The sequence below is a fragment of the Haematobia irritans genome, chromosome 1 (genome assembly GCF_050003625.1).
Source record: "Haematobia irritans isolate KBUSLIRL chromosome 1, ASM5000362v1, whole genome shotgun sequence".
Classification (NCBI taxonomy): domain Eukaryota; kingdom Metazoa; phylum Arthropoda; class Insecta; order Diptera; family Muscidae; genus Haematobia; species Haematobia irritans.
This window is the reverse complement of record NC_134397.1, coordinates 217280635-217295246: the sequence shown is the minus strand read 5'-3', so window position 1 is coordinate 217295246 and position 14612 is coordinate 217280635. Positions and strand designations below refer to the sequence as shown.

The 14612-nt window shown below is 38.0% G+C and overlaps 1 protein-coding gene across 1 annotated transcript in view; it reads left to right on the top strand.

Annotated features, from left to right (window-relative positions):
• Octbeta2R (Octopamine beta2 receptor) overlaps nt 1–14612 on the top strand; it is a 673234-nt gene that overhangs the window by 369626 nt on the left and 288996 nt on the right. The gene's annotated exons all lie outside the window — the stretch shown is intronic.

The window sequence follows — 14612 nt, the reverse complement described above, 5'->3', positions numbered from 1 at the left end:
ATCATATGCTGACACCATGTACCAAATTTCAACCGGATCGGATGAAATTTGTTTCTCTTAGAGGCTCCGCAAGCCAAATCTGGCGATCGATTTATATGGGGGCTATATATAATTACGGACCGATATGGACCAATTCCTGCATGGTTGTTGGATATCATATACTAACACCACGTACATAATTTCAACCGGATTGGATGAATTTTGCTCCTCTAAGAGGCTCCGGAGGTCAAATCTGGGGATCGGCTTATATGGGGGCTATATATAATTATGGACCGATATGGACCAATTTTACCATGGTTGTTAGAGACAATATACTAAAACCACGTACCAAATTTCAATCGGATCGGATGACTTTTGCTCCTCTAACAGTCTCCGGAGTTCAAATGTGGGGATCGGCTTATATGGGGGCTATGTATAATTATGGGCCGACGTGGAGCAATTTTTGCATGGTCATTAGAGAACATATACCAACACCATGTACCAAATTTCAGCCGGATCGGATGAAATTTGCTTTTCTTAGAGGCTCCGCAAGCCAAATCGGGGGATCGGTTTATATGGAGGCTATATATAACTATGGACCGATGTGGACCAATTTTTGCATAGTTATTAGAGACCATATACTTACACCATGTACCAAATTTCAGCCGGATCGGATGAAATTTGCTTCTCTTAGAGGCTCTGCAAGCGAAATCGGGGGATCGGTTTATATGGGGGCTATATATAATTAATCGACCGATGTGGACCAATTTTTGCATGGTTGTTAGAGATCATATGCTGACATCATATACCAAATTTCAGCCGGATCGGATGAAATTTGCTTCTCTTAGAGCAATCGCAAGCCAAATTTGGGGCGTTTATATGGGGGCTATACGTAAAAGTGGACCGATATGGCCCATTTGCAATACCATCCGACCTACATCAATAACAACTACTTGTGCCAAGTTTCAAGTCGATAGATTGTTTCGTTCGGAAGTTAGCGTGATTTCAACAGACGGACGGACGGACGGACACGCTCAGATCGACGCAGAATTTCACCACGACCCAGAATATATATACTTTATGGGGTCTTAGAGCAATATTTCGATGTGTTACAAACGGAATGACAAAGTTTATATACCCCCTTCCTATGGTGGAGGGTATAAAAAATTCCCATTCGTATTTTAAAGAGATGAAATCTTTGGCCTCACGACAATATTTTGTTTTTCAGTGCAATTATATATCTTTCTGCTTTCTAAATCAAGTTTTATTTTTAAACCCATGTCTCCTAAGTTGTAATCTATATAAAATGTATATATATTAAAAAAAACAAGTAAGGAAAGTCTAAAGTCGGGCGGGGCCGACTATATTATACCCTGCACCACTTTGTACATCTAAATGTTCGATACCATATCACATTCGTCAAACGTGTTGGGGGCTATATATAAAAGTTTGTCCCAAACACATACATTTAAATATCACTCGATCTGGACAGAATTTGATAGACTTCTACAAAATCTATAGACTCAAAATTTATGTCGGCTAATGCACTAGGGTGGAACACAATATTAGTAAAAAAATATGTGAAACATTTAAATCTGAAGCAATTTTAAGGAAACTTCGCAAAAGATTATTTATGATTTATCGCTCGATATATATGTATTAGAAGTTTAGGAAAGTTAGAGTCATTTTTACAACTTTTGGACTAAGCACTGGCGATTTTACAAGGAATATGTTGGTATTTTGACCATTTTTGTCGAAATCAGAAAAACATATATATGGGAGCTATATCTAAATTTGGCACGCATAGCAACAATGCTAATTCTACTCCCTGTGCAAAATTTCAACTAAATCGGAGTTAAAAATTGGCCTCTGTGGTCATATGAGTGTAAATCGGGCGAAAGCTATATATGGGAGATATATCCAAATCTGAACCGATTTCAACCAAATTTGGCACGCATAGTTACAATCCTACTTCTACTACCTGTGCAAACTTTCAACTAAATCGGAGTTAAAAATTGGCCTCTGTGGTCATATGAGTGTAAATCGGGCGAAAGCTATATATGGAGATATATCCAAATCTTAACCAATTTCAACCAAATTTGGCACGCACAGTTACAATGCTAATTCTACTCCCTGTGCAAAATTTCAACTAAATCGGAGTTAAAAATTGGCCTCTGTGGTCATATGAGTGTAAATCGGGCGAAATATATATATATATATATATGGGAGATATATCTAAATCTGAACCGATTTCAACCAAATTTGGCACGCATAGTTACAATGCTAATTCTACTCCCTATGCAAAATTTCAACTAAATCGGAGTTAAAAATTGGCCTCTGTGGGCAAATGAGTGTAAATCGGACGAAAGCTATATATGGGAGCTATACTAAATCTGAACCGATTTGGCTGACATTTTGCAAGTTTTTCGAGACCCATAAAATATTCGGATGTACGGAATTTGAAGAACATCGGTTGATATACACGCCAATTATGACCAGATCGGTGATAAATATATATGGCAGCTATATCTAAATCTGAACCGATTTTTTCCAAAATCAATAGAGATCGTCTCTGAGCCGAAACAGCACCCTATACCAAATTTTAGGACAATCGGACTAAAACTGCGAGCTGTACTTTCCACACACAAATACATCAACAGACAGACAGACAGACGGACAGACAGACAGATAGACAGACAGACAGACAGACAGACAGACAGACAGACAGACAGACAGACAGACAGACAGACAGACAGGCAGGCAGGCAGGCAGGCAGGCAGGCAGACAGACAGACATCGCTAAATCGACTCAGAATTTAATTTTAAGCCGATCCGTATTCTAAAAGGTTGGTCTATGATTACTCCTTCTTGGCGTTACATACACCCTCAAAAAAAATCGCTTCTTTAACATATGTTCCAAACATATTTTGCAGGAAGCACATATAAAGGGTGATTCTTTTGAGGTTAGGATTTTCATGCATTAGTATTTGACAGATCACGTGGGACTTCAGACATGGTGTCAAAGAGAAAGATGCTCAGTATGCTTTGACATTTCATCATGAATAGCCGAACGATCTGCCACAACGTCGAATTTTCATTGAATGGGCCCTAGAAAAGTTGGCAGAAAATCCGCTTTTTTATCGACAAATTTTGTTCAGCGATGAGGCTCATTTCTGGTTGAATGGCTACGTAAATAAGCAAAATTGCCGCATTTGGAGTGAAGAGCAACCAGAAGCCGTTCAAGAACTGCCCATGCATCCCGAAAAATGCACTGTTTGGCGTGGTTTGTACGCTGGTGGAATCATTGGACCGTATTTTTTCAAAGATGCTGTTGGACGCAACGTTACGGTGAATGGCGATCGCTATCGTTCGATGCTAACAAACTTTTTGTTGCCAAAAATGGAAGAACTGAACTTGGTTGACATGTGGTTTCAACAAGATGGCGCTACATGCCACACAGCTCGCGATTCTATGGCCATTTTGAGGGAAAACTTCGGAGAACAATTCATCTCAAGAAATGGACCGGTAAGTTGGCCACCAAGATCATGCGATTTGACGCCTTTAGACTATTTTTTGTGGGGCTACGTCAAGTCTAAAGTCTACAGAAATAAGCCAGCAACTATTCCAGCTTTGGAAGACAACATTTCCGAAGAAATTCGGGCTATTCCGGCCGAAATGCTCGAAAAAGTTGCCCAAAATTGGACTTTCCGAATGGACCACCTAAGACGCAGCCGCGGTCAACATTTAAATGAAATTATCTTCAAAAAGTAAATGTCATGGACCAATCTAACGTTTCAAATAAAGAACCGATGAGATTTTGCAAATTTTATGCGTTTTTTTTTTTTTTAAAGTTATCAAGCTCTTAACAAATCACCCTTTATTATTGCATACTGCCGAAACATTAATATGTTTGTTTTATGTGAACATATTATATGTTTGGAACCATTTTGAGCCAAAAATATTATATGCTTGGAAGAATTTTCCCAAACACGATTGTGCTCATTCCCTAACATACTCGTAATTTTCACTTCCACGAAATTTTTTAGTTATTGGCACCTTTCTCTGTAATACAAATAATGTTGAAGAAATTATTCACTTCTATAAATTTTTTAAATTTTACCTTTCGCCTGCACGGAGAATCGAACCGAGGACCATACAGTTTGTAAGCCAACACACTATCCACTGGGCTACGTAGCTGTTATAGTCACCAGTAGATAATTATCGTTTTAAGTTACATTTATATAGCATAGTTTGCAGCGCCCACGAGCCCATGCAAACATAACATTATTTAACAGAAACATACATTTGTTTGCCACGTGGAGCAGTGGTTAGCATGTCTGCCTTGCATGCAAAGGGTCGTGGGTTCAATCCCTGCTCCGACCGAACATTTTAAGGGACTTGTAAGTTATATGAAAAGATGATGTACAGTGGGAGAAAAGATGATTCAATTTGTAAGAGGAAATTTCCCAAATGTTTTCTCCATAAGGAGTTAGCATAAAGGGCCCAAAATTGAGTTATCTCTCCCAGCCAGATCTATACTAAAGGCTGTGGAAAGGTTCATTCGCCCGAACCGAAACATGTACAGTCCAGGCGTGTATAGATTTGTATCTGGCGTTTTCTTTTCAATGGCTCCATTAACCATGTTCCTTAATCTATATCTGTCCATAAAGCTCGAATAATAATTGTATAATTAGAACATTTTTTTTGTTTTTTTTTTTTAATTTACACATTTATATTTATACTATATTAATTTTTTTTAAATGAAACATCGAAATGTGCGTTATTAAAGATTTATAGTCAGTAACAGTGCTTGATATAAACGAAATTGTATGATTTTTGGATAAAATATTATTTTTTATTGCAAAAATAACAATCTTGTAATAAAAAACTGTTTTTGTACAAAACTTTAAAATTTGGAAGGAATTCAAAAACTAACAAAAGAAGAACGTGGAGTCGAGTATAAACATACATACATAATTTTATAATATAAACATAAATTTATTTAGGAGTGAACAGTTTTTTACTAGCATTTAACACCATCGCTCTAAAATTCCTTTTATTTTTCTTTAATAATTCATTTTAAAGAAAATAAACTTTTTAAATTGTTTTAGCTGTAAAAGTCGAACTTAATGCCCGCTTTTATATTTGATGGTGTCCGTCAACTCCTCGTGGACTACTTTTTAATAAAGAGAAAGTAAACTTTGTTTTTTTACATTTTACTGTGTAATTTTTCACTATTTCCTCCTTATTTCATTTTACCGTCCCAACTCTAAAAAGAGTATAGTGCCCTTTCGTTATTTTTATGAAGACCCCTGATTTCTTTTAACGAACCAAGAAAAAAATAATGCCAAAATGATAAACAAAACACATGTCCACACATACATAAAATGCTGCTCTCAAGGCGAAAACATAAGCTGTTTGTTTTTCAAATGTCTATTCTCTTGGTTCAGAATGTATATTCTCTTTATTCAAATTAAATAATATTTAGACTTAAACATATCAAATTTTTGGCCTTATCATAAAACAGTTTTCCGAAACAACATACAAGCGGTTTCGCAGAAATTGTTCTCTTTTGACTCTTTTGCTGTGTTATATTGATATCTTTCGTCAACTCTCCCGGTTTCCATCTCTATTTCTCTCTATACTCTCTCTGTCGCTTTGAATAAAATATCACAACATATGTATGTTTAGTTGAAATTTGTAAATTTATATATGTTTGTATTCACACATATGATTTTTATGAAACATTCATGCCCCAAACATAATATATTCTAACATATTAACATAGATGTCCCAAACATTTAGTGTTAGTTTAGGAACATTACATGTTTGCACTTAAATATATTGTGTTTTAAAATTGTGCCCGAAACACATTTGGTTTATATCGGAACATATGAAAAACATATTTTTCTAAGAGTGTACAAATGCACAAACTTATTATACCCTGTACCACAGTAGTGGTGAAGGGTATACAAAAAAAACAATCTCCAATCTAAGCCTTATACTTAGCAATTTTGTATGCAAATTTAATGGTTGTCTTTAGCGTTACAATGGATAATCAAGAGTTAAAGTTATATGAATATAAACATTAAAACCAAACTGATTCTTCAGCTGACAATAAAACCTTAAAATATTCCACTTCCTTTCGTATGGTATGCACATAAACCATCCAATATTTTTATGTTATTTGAAAATGTATTTTGTATTTTAGTCTTCGTCATAACCATCCGTGTATTTGGGAACTTCCCATATTTATTTAACCATTCAACCCATCCAAATGCATATGGAAATTTTTTGAATCGTTTGCATAATATCCAAAATTGAGTCAAATACTTCAAAAAACAAAAAAAAAAAACGAAAGTTAAAAAGAAAAAAGCAATTTGCCGACATTGGGGAGATTTACAAAAAATAAGAGAGGCTACATAGCGAAGAATCTTTGAAATGTATTTTTGATGCATATCAAGTAGTCGTTGATATATGCCAACTCGCAACGAGGGCAATATATTTTATAGCATATGTAGTTTTGCTATAGCTTGTGCTACATGGGAATATGTCTGTTTACTCAGGTAAGAGCATACGAACACAAATGGAATACCTCAGCATCCTGAAGATGAAGGATATGTAAATTAAAAGTTTTTATTTGTTTCTGTGTATATGTGTGAGAGTGTGTGATTTTTATTTTTTTTCTCTTGTTCCACTCTTTTCTTTTCGAAAATTGAGTTTCTTTCATGGATGGCAAGGACTTTTCGTACTTTTCTCCTTACCTACATTATCTTATGAAAGAGTTTGCTTAATGTATTTCTTCTTTCGCCTTTAATTTAATATTAAAAGTGAAATTTAAGAAAAAAGTGAAAACTTTTGAATAAGATCTAGTTATAAATGGATTATCATAAAATCAATAGATTTTCTGAGTATATACGAGTAAATGAATTCAGCAGTATTGGTAATAGTAATTATACCCACCACCATAGAATGGTAACGGGGGTACTCTAAAAAAACAAAGCATGCCCGGTTCCAAAGATTTTGTCTTTACTTAGGTTAGGTTTGGTTGTAGAGGGTGACATCAATTTTCTTGAATTGATGCCCACTTATACCGGTATAGGTCCATTGTGTTCCCTCGATGTGATTTTTCAATCTTTCTCCTTCCGATGCGGTCCGCTTTGTCCCAGAAACTTCCACCTGCTCGTTCTCTTTGAAAGAAATCTCAGAATAACCAACCAGAGGCCCTGATGAATACAAGTATGTTCCTTAAGCTGCACTCCCGCACTCCCGATCAGTGAGAGCCTGAAAGAAAAAGGAGTCCAGTATCTTGTTTCTTCTAAAGGATGAAACTGGGCCCTGACACAGGAAGTGGTACGAGTCCTCCGTAACTTCCGAGGCCAGGCACCATCTACAGATATAATCATCTTTAAGTCCTATTCTTACCATGTGTTTCCCAAGTGTGTTATGTCCTGTTATGATACCAATCAATGGCCGCAATTGCTCTCTGTTCATCTACAACAAAATTCCACAGTTCCTACGTTTCTTTTCGTCCCATATCAACTTGGTTTGGTCGCAACCATCCGAAGAGACCCAGCGTCTTCGCCATTGCTCATCATATTTAACTTCTATCCTGTAATGATAAGAAGATAGTGGAGGAAAAACGTCCGCTAGGACGTTGTTCGTTCCACGAGCACCCTTCTTAGCCAGCACATCCGCTTTCTCATTTCCTATTATCCCATAGTGCCCAGGTACCCAGCACAGAGTTATATTATGCTGTTCAGTGAGAACCTTGAGTTCTCGACGACAGCGGCTGACTACCCTAGACCTTATGTCAGCACTGCACAATACCTTTATAGCTGCCTGACTGTCGATGAAGAAGCTGATATCGCTTCTGAATAACGGCCTCATCAACAGCGACTCAGCAGCTTTTGTGATCGCAGAAATCTCAGCCTGAAAAATACTGCAATCACTATCCAGCGTGTAAGACTCCCTTATTCCTAGTTCACTACAATAGATTCCGCTGTCCGTTCCTTCCTCCATCTTTGATCAGTCCGTATACATGTTCAGGGTTCCGAAGGATATCCTCCTGTCTTCCCACTCCTCCATACTTGGTATAATGTATGTCGGTTTGTGATGATAAACATGCTCCGTGGCCATATGGTCCGTCTCTCTATACTGCCCGGCCAGAATTTCAGTATGCCTGCAGGCTGTCCTCTCCAGCGTGTTCAAGCTCCTAAGTCTCAGAAGTGTCAGTTCAGCCGTCTTCCTTACGTGTAAATCGATTGGGATAAATCCCATCAGTACCTCCAGAGCGGCAATGGCTGTGGTCCTCATGGCACCTGTCATATAGATGAGTACAGTCCTATTTACCTTTTTTATTCTCGATATATGATTTTGGTGTCTCACGATTGTCCACCAAACATGACAGCCATATGTGGCCACAGGTCTTACAACCGCGATATAAAGCCAGCCAAAAAGAGAAGGCCTCATTCCCCATCTCTGCCCGACCAATTTTTGACACGAGTATAGTGCCGCATAGGCCCTCTTAATGCGATCGGCAGTATTCTCCATCCAGTTCAGCCTGGAGTCCAAAATAACTCCTCTCTGATTTCGAGGGCGTCAACTTTATGCCCTAGAATTCAGGAGCCTTGTACCCGATAACCTTTCTCCTCCTGGTGATTAGTACCAACTCCGTCTTACCAGGGTTCACCCCTAAACCGCATCCTAGATTCCACTCCGAGAGATACTGCAAAGTCTCGCTCAGCACATCCGAAATAGAATCGAGGAACTTTCCCGATACCATTATCACAATGTCATCCGCGTATGCCACTACCTTGATACTCTTACTTGTCAGCCCAAACAATACCTCGTTCACCACCAATAGCCACAGCAAAGGTGATATAACCCCTCCCTGTGGCAATCCTCAAGTGGTCCTAGCCCTCCTTTTGGAGCTCGCTAGCTCGATCACCATGTCCCTGCTTAGCAACATCAACTCGATCCAGTTTATGACGAATTTCCCAACACCATTCCTCTCTAATGCATGTACCAATGTATCAATTTTCGTATAATTAAAAGCACCTTCAATGTTCAGAAACGCCGCCAATGTATAGTAGCCATATGTCATGGATCTCTCTATGTGATGTACCACTGAGTGCAGGGCAGATTCTACAGATCTGCCCTTAATATAGGCATGGTGACAGATTGATAGTTTCCTGTCTAACTGGTTCCTTATATGATCATCCAGTATCCTCTCCATCGTCTTTAGCAAGAAGAATGATAAGCTTATTGGTTTAAAATCCTTCGCCGTTCCATGTGATATCTTCCCCGCTTTAGGAATGAAGATTACCTTAACCTTCCGCCAAGGCTTTGGTATATATCCAAGACGCAATGAGGCCCTCATCAACTCCACATAGGATTCACCCAAGAGATCGAAAGACTCCTGAAGCATACATGGGTATACCCCGTCCAAGCCTGGAGATTTATATGGGCCGAAGCTGTCAATCGCCCATTTAACGCTGTGCATGGTCACCAAATCTAATATGTCCTTCTCAGCTCCTCTGTGGTCCATAGAAACAAGAATATCCGTTGTATCTCTGATCTCTTTACTTTAAAAATTTTAGTATTGATTCCGAGCCAAAGAAGCGGAGAATACAAGTAAGGATACTTTTAAGATACAATTCTATTTTAAGTTTGGGTTTTGTGTACTTGCTTCTAGGAAGCAAATTTTAATTTTTCGCTTTTTCAGATTTTTTTCTTCATACTATCAAAGTCCTTTAAAACGAGTTAACAACAACCTTATTTTCTAAATTAAGACTCGACTTCCAGTAGAAATTATGCTATGTTTCAAGTAAAAAACGTCTTTAAAATAAAGTGTTGACATAAAACATGTCCTAGGTTAGGTTAGGTTGGGTGGCAGCCTGATGTATCAGGCTCACTTAGACTATTCAATCCATTGTGATACCTATATGTCCTATATTTGAACGATTTTTTGTTTTGTAGTCAAGATGCAAAACGACAACAAATTTAAAGACAATTTCATTAAATTTAAATAATTTTTCTGAATTATTAAAGTCAAGTTGACCTTAGCCAAAACATTTTTTATTTCATGTTATAATACCCATTTTTAAGTGAAATCACCTTATTATAAGGACAATATGATTTCATTGAAAAGTTTATTGACTTTTGGACAAGGAAAACAACTTTATATTAGAGAAATGTGTATTCTATGCTAAGTAAAATTTGCATTCGTATTTTAAACACATGACATTTTTGACCTCACGACAATATTTTTTTCAGTGTATAATAAGTTTGTCATTCCGCTCGTAACACATCGAAATATCGATTTCCGACTGACTATATTAAGTATATATATTCTCGATCAGGGAGAAATTCTAAGACGATATAAGCATGTCCGTCTGTCTGCCTGTTGTAATCACGCTATGGTCTTCAAAAAAGGAGCTATCGTCCTGAAATTTGGCACAGAATCGTCTTTTGTCTGCACCAGAGATGGTCTGTATCAAACTTTTTTAGGTTTGCGACTGTCGTAAAGTTGTAAACGTCGTAAACGTCACATACGCGTCGTAAATGTAGAAAAAGTAAAAAAAGTCGCAAACTGAAAATACTTTAGTCGCGTCAGCTAGGCAGCGAATGCGATGATATTCAAGACGATGGTATGTGCGAAGAAGTTTCAATTCTTAGGAATATTCACAATTTTCGGTTTTAGTCCCCGCATTTTCCCTATTGCCTTTTGCACGAGTACAGGGTAACCGTGGATTTTCTCGTCCTTTCTTAGCTTTCAAGTTCAGTCTCCTGTCTAATATAACCCCAAGGTATTTTGCACACTTACCAATGGGAATTTCGATACCACCTAAGAAAATAGGTTTGACCATGGGAAAACTTTCACAAATTTCTGCAGAAACTCACAGCGAATGCTGTCAAACTAAATTAAAAAATGTTCAGGATTTCTTCTATTCAAAATTTGGTTTTCTACAGTAGGTTTACGACTTTTGCGACATACGTATTATACCGTCGCAAATGTATGTCGCAAAAGTCACAGTTTGTGACAGGCCAACCCTGGTCTGCACGCAGGTCAAGTTCGAAGATGGGCTATATCTATATCGGTCCAGGTTTTGAAATAGCTCCCACATAAACCGATCCCCCGATTTTGGGTCTTGGGCTTATAGAAACCGTAGTTTTATCCAATTTGCCTAAATTGGAAATCTAGAAGTAATCTAGGACCATAAAGTGGTGTGCTGAAAATGGTGAGTATCGGTCCATGTTTTGGTATAGCCCTCATATAGACCGATCTCCCAATTTTACTTCTTGGGCTTACAGAATCCGTATTTTTTTTTATTGTAGGACCATAAAGAGATGTGCTGAAAATTGTGAATATCGGTCCATGTTTTGATATAGCCCTCATATAGACCGATCTCCCGATTTTACTTCTTGGGCTTCTAGAATCCATCGTCTTTATCCAATTTGCCTGAAATTTGAAATCTAGAGATATTCCAGGACCGTAAAGAGGTGTGCTGAAAATGGTGGGTATCGGCCATGTTTTGGTATACCCCTCATATATACCGATCTCCCGATTTTATTTCTTGGGCTTATAGAATCCGTAGTTTTTATCCAATATGACTGAAATTTGAAATCCGAAAATGTGTATGTGTGCCGAATATGGTGTGTATTGCTCTCGTTTTTGACATAGCCCTGTCACGTTTCTTGGGTATCTCGACACTACAATTGTCCTCAAATTGTAAATCTGGAAGTATTATGTATGTTTATATTTTTTTATACCCTCCACCATATTATAGGGGGTATATTAACTTTGTCATTCCGTTTGTAACATATCGAAATATTACTCCAAGATCCCCATAAAGTATATATATATATTCTGGGTCGTGGTGAAATTCTGAGTCGATCTAAGCATGCCCGTCCGTCTGTTGAAATCACGCTAACTTCCGAACGGAAAAAGCTATCGACTTGAAACTGATGTAGGTCGGATGGTATTACAACTGGGCCATATCGGTTCACTTTTACGTATAGCCCCCATATAAAAGGGCCCCCAGATTTGGTTTGCGGAGCCTCTACGAGAAGCAAATTTCATCCGATCCCGCTGCAATTTGGTACATGGTGGTAGTATATTGTCTCTAACAACTACGCAAAAATTGGTCCACATCGGTTCATAATTATATATAGCCCCCATATAAACCGATCCCCAGAGTTGGCTTGCGGAGCCTCTAAGAGAATCATATTTCATCCGATCCGGCAGAAATTTGGTACATAGTGTTGGTATATGGTCTCTAACAACCATGCAAAAATTGGTCCACATGGGTCCATAATTATATATAGCCCCCATATGAACCGATCCCCGGATTTGGCTTGCGGAGCCTCAAAGAGAAGCAAATTTCATCCGATCCGGCTGGAATTTGGTACATGGTGTTGGTATATGGTCTCTAACAACCATGCAATCTATATCGGTTCATAATTATATCCCAGCAAAAAATATTTCAGCAGTAAAATTTAGTTGCGCTTCTTGGTATACAATAAAGTAGGCAGTGCATCCACACTGCATGTATCGGCGGCAATAACGTAAACGAGTAATCAAACTAGTTTATGATCATTCGTTTACGTTATTGCAACCAATTCATACAGTATAGATGCGCGAAAGGTGGTGCTGTTTTCCTTCATACCAATAATAACATTGTTCACTTTTGAGCAATATTTTTATTGAAATGAGCAATTATATCAGCGCTATGTTGAATATACTATAAATCGGGACAGCGCCCACAAAAATCAGTGCTGATTCGGTTGTTTTGTAAGCAGTTGGTACTGCCTCTCTCCCTTACAATGCTGCTGAAATAGTGCTCCATTTTTTGCTGGGATATAGCCCCCATATAAACCCCCCATAAAAACCATTTAGCTAGTGTATGACCGATAACAACCATGCCAAAATTGGTCTTTATCGATCTATATTATATATAGCCCCCAAATAAACCGATCCCCCAATCACACAAAAATCACGATTGCCACTCGAACAAAAAATAATCTACTAAAATTTTATTGCCATAGAAAGTTTTGTCAAAATTTTATATCTCTATAGAAAATTTTGTAAAAATTTTATTTCTAAAGAAAATTTTGTCAACATTTTATGTATTTAGGAAATTTTGTCAAAATATAATTTCTATACAAAACTTTGTTAAAAATTCATTTTTATAGAAAATTTTGTCAAAATTTTTTTCCCTATAGAAAATTTTCTCAGAATTTTATTTCTGTAGAAAATTTTGTCAAAATGTTATTTCTATAGAAAATTTATGAGGCATTTCATAGTTGGAGAGGATTATTTTGAAAAATCTTCCCAAAATATCAAGAATTCTACCAATCTACCAATTAGTTGTTGTTCTAACAGTTTTTAATGTAGTTTCATCCATTTTGTTCTATGATTGTGTAGTTCAGCTGGTAGCCAGATCAAGGAACTCTGCGACAAGGATGGGGTGTGTCCTGAGTGATCTGGTAGTGAAACGGGTAGGCTTAGCTGGGCAAGTCAAAAGGTGACGAGTGTCATGTGGCCCTTGATTACATATGGGACACATGTCAGCTACGCTGCTATCAATCACTGATAATTATGAATTGAGGCGGCTGCACTTGCCTGATCTTAGTTGGGCCAAAACTACCCTTGTCTGCCGTGGGAGGTCTCTCTCCTTCGGTGCAATGGGCGGCGGTCGGACTCCGAGAACAGGATTAACCTTGTAGCTTCTCACCGCTTCAGCTACAGTATCCTCATGAATCCTGTTCAGACCTGTCTGGTATGCTGCCTGATCTAGAGGCTCTCTTTTGTAACGCTGTATCTCTGGCTCTAGAAGGTGAAGATCAACCCTTACATTCCTGGGTGGAGGTTGTCTATCCACAAGATGGTGATTCGAATGACTACTTCGATGGCAACCCAAGAGGTACTGCTTTGACAACATGTAGTTGTGTCGACGCACTGGGATGATCTTGGTCTCCGCATAAAGGTGATCCAGGGGTGTACTGCGGAGACATCCTGTTGCGATTCTAAGGGCAGCGTTCTGACATGTCTGTATGTTATTCCACTGCGTATCGCCCGATGGACCCCATCCATTGGCCAGCGGCTGCCACATCAGTGTACGTGTTGTTTCGTCCGTCTACCAATTAGTAAAAAAATCTGCCATTTTTGGTAGACTCGTGTTCATAATTGTATATGGCCCTCATATATAGCGTCCTCGATATTTCAATTCCGGCTCTATAATTAGAGCACAAAAGATCATATCGGTTCGAAATTATTTCTTCCCTATATGTACCCGTCAAGAACTAAATATATACGTATTTAATCGACCTTTCTTTTTTCTACTATATTTCCCGCATAGAGTAACTTACAATTTGGAAGATGGTGTTAAGATTTTTTAAGATTCCTTGCCATTGGCGGCAACTCAAGTAATTTCATTGTGGATGACCGTCTTTAGTAGAAGTTTCTACGCAATTCATGGTGGAGGGTACATAAGATTTGGACTGGCCGATCTTACGTCCGTATATACTTGTTTATTTTATATTTTTAAATTGAGTGTTTTTGGGTACGAAAACGTCCTTTTCCCAAGCGTCTGGAAACACTAGAGTCATCCGACCTATATTTGTAGCAAA